This window comes from Lolium rigidum, chromosome 6 (genome assembly GCF_022539505.1).
Source record: "Lolium rigidum isolate FL_2022 chromosome 6, APGP_CSIRO_Lrig_0.1, whole genome shotgun sequence".
NCBI classification, from domain to species: Eukaryota; Viridiplantae; Streptophyta; class Magnoliopsida; order Poales; family Poaceae; genus Lolium; species Lolium rigidum.
Window position 1 is genome coordinate 247,657,531 of NC_061513.1, and position 3,443 is coordinate 247,660,973.

The following is a 3,443-nucleotide window of genomic DNA, read 5'->3' on the forward strand; positions in this document are numbered from 1 at the left end:
ATTTTTATGTGTCCTTAGCAATAAAGGAAGTAAACAAAGACAGAGAAACACATTTGGTAAGGATTTGTAAAAAGTCGACTGGTCAGTTATAAGAAATTCACTGGTAAACACTGAGTTATAGAAATAAAACCAAAATAAAGAACCTAATTTATACATATATCTCAGCGTTCTTATGTAGGTCAACTCAAGTGGGTAGCAAGCCTAATAAGATGAGGGATGGCCTCTCTACTGGATAGGCACAACTAAAATTTTCTGTAAGCCTGTGATGTTTGACACATCCCACAGCAAGAACTCAAGAACAGGGGACACAAGAAAGTTCAAATATATGCTATTGTTTATGTAGGACATGTAGATGTTGGGTAGGTAAAGGCGATGAAACTATGAAAGGCATTCTGGTTGGTTGTCATGACAACAGACAGGATAGAAAAATAATTGCATTGAGAGTATCTTAGTGCACACTTGTACCTCTTTGGTTTTTTTGTGCTTCTCTATTTCTCTGGGTAAATGCATCGGCGGACATGGATCTCCAGCTGTATTCCTTTTGTGTATCTATATAAGACAATCGATCACAAATAAGGCATAGTGTTAATAAGGTTGCTAGAAGGCTAGAAGCACTACGTTTTGAGGTACAGACTAAAAGGAGACCAAGTATAAGAATTGAGTTAGGCTGTGTCTTGACGGACGATGACCACTTGACCAACAGATGACTTTTCAGGCTTACTGTTTTGTAAACCAGTGGGTGGTCGATTAGCAATTGGATAAAAGGTGAATTCAATGGGTGAGAAAACCAACCTTAAGTGGATCTGAATATAACGCAAAAAAATATGTCCAAAATTTATAACACTATAAAATATGAACTTAACCAAAAAATAGCAATTACTTCCAACTCTTCCATTCACACCACATATCAAGGAAACAGGGGCTGATACTGCAGCCCCGTGTTCTCAGTCAGACCCATCATCAAATTGAAGTTGTACACAGCCTGGCCAGATGCTCCCTTCACAAGATTGCCTATGTACAGTGCTAGAGAGCAAGAAATAGGGATTTGGCATCTTTAATCTACTCGAAAGTATGTACACTTGAGATGTCGATACAAATCACTGACAGTCCAGGTGCCATTTCAACAAACATTGTAGATTGCATCCAACATTTCTGTACAACATACATATACAAAATTGATTTAGCAACTGCATTCAACAAATTTATTATGCATCTAGTGAAGCAGACAGTAACGTAAAGAACCAGGAGTTATCTCCAAATATCTGCTTACCGTGCAGATAAGATTTGGGGTGAAGCTGATAGTAACTTTTGGATTCAGCAGCATTTGAAAGTCTTGTTCAACCTCAGGAACTGAAATGGTGTTATCCCATCATCAGTATGGCCACGAAAGCCACAATAATAGAACACGTATATAATCTGTAACAAGGCTGCATTTATCAAAAGGGGAACAAATGTGTTTGTGAACATAACAGTAATAAAAGATTCTCCAAAATAATAATACTGATAGATATAAAGTGAGCCGACTTCAGATGTTAGCAAAAATATGATTACCATGCCTGTGGCCTTTAATTCCATAAGCATTAAAGCCTTCGGCTATCTTGGTGTAAGTATTTGCTTCCTTAGCTCCACGTCCTAAAGAAATGCAGGTGATAGAGAGCAAATTGGCTATTGATTTGGAATCATACATACTTAAATTCCAAAGTCATGGTACCTTCAAATTACACAAACCTGCCCCAATAATCCCAGATTTTGCATCAATTATAATGCTTCTCATCTTGATCAGTTTTTGCCTGCAAGGCAAGATAAAATATGCTAAGAACTTATATACTATAAAGATTATTAAACTGATGCCATTTCGTAAGTGTACATAAAGGAGCATAACAGTGGCAGAATATTTTCGCAAATTTGCCGCCTATGCTACAAAAAAAGGAGATTCTTTGTACGTTTGTAGATATATCACAAGTGATGTCTAATCTTTTTTAATTTTCGTCGAAGACTATCATAACTAAGAACTCTAATTGATTCTTGCCGTTTTTAGAGGGACAAGCAGATGGATCTGAATAGACGTGGGATAACATCCTGGATTGGCAACAAGCCGTGCATTTCTTATTTCATCTCGGAGAACTTCTATAGCATACACGGCCTCTTGCTGAATAAACAAAGAAGCGGAAAATGAGTTCACAACAAACATATATAGTGGCATAAGAGGAGTAAAAGTCGGTTATCAAATGCTCAAATTCGAACATAAGAACTGAGTAACAAAAAAAAAACAATACAACAAATGTAAGTTAAACAAGTCTCTAGGGGAAAGTAGTCAAAAAACCTGAAGTTCCGTGCCCTATGAGCATGCCCATACAACTCTGTGTACTCTCTGATGTTACGCAATAGGAAATACTGCGAGCATGGTAAGTCACTCATAAGAATGATTAGCTATTATGTGACCAAGCCAATACCTACATAGGTTATTAAGCTTGAGTTTGCGGAGAGCTTACCGCAGAGAGATAAAAAATCTTCAGTTGCTTGGGTAAATCTCTAATAATTTCCTGATAGAAGAACTTGCAATCAGACGTTAGTTGAAATAACTTTGGAATAAAATATAATCTTCCAATGGACAACAGTAACTTGATTCCTTAACAAAATTCAGCGGCTAACAGAAAACATTTCAGAAAATGCATGATGAAGATAAATAACCTGTCTTGTTACATGAGTTAAGCAACAAAAACAGCATCAACGTCAACATCTTTAACTGCAACTAAATTTAGCAGGTCCTGCAATTTTAGAAGAGATCAACAAATATGTCAAAACAAATTCATATAAATAAATGTGCTACTTCTTAATGGTTCAGCTAACACTGTGTATACAAGGATGAAGCTTAGAACATGGTGGAAATGAAGAAATCACCTAACCTAAATTCATGAAGATCTGGGCGCCACCCATCTCCCAACGACCTCCACCTTTTCCCCTCCAGCCTGTTGAGAGGCACAAACAGAAAACCTCAGGGAGAAGGAGAAGACAAGTGCGACGGCTGGAGAAGAGGTGGAGCTGAGAAGGGTGGCGGACATAGGGATACCTGAGCACATGAGGGAGAGACGGAGTGCAGCAGCCACCTGCCCCTCTTCCCGATGATGGTGATGGCGCGAGGTAGTGGTGCGGAAGATGAGATCTACCACGGCCAGCGCGCCACCGAGGACAACCACGGCCGACGCCCATGTCCCTGCCTCGCCGGAGCTGACGAACATCGAGGCGAGCGTGGCCGTGCCATCCAGAGCCGCTCGTCCTTAGCCCACTGCTCCTTGGCCTTGATGATCCGGAGCGGGGGGACGTAGCCGCCGGCGGCTCGCCGAAGAGGAGACCGGCGGCGGGGAACAGGAGTTGGGGAGGCGGCGGCAGCGGGAAGCGAGGCTAGGGAGGCGGCGGCTGTGGGGATTGGGGATTGGGGATTG

General features: G+C 40.8%; 1 pseudogene; it reads right to left on the reverse strand.

Annotated features, from left to right (window-relative positions):
- Nucleotides 1–465: 465 nt before the first annotated feature.
- LOC124663921 lies at nucleotides 466–3,239 on the reverse strand (annotated as a pseudogene).
- Between the last annotated feature and the right edge of the window lie 204 nt (nucleotides 3,240–3,443).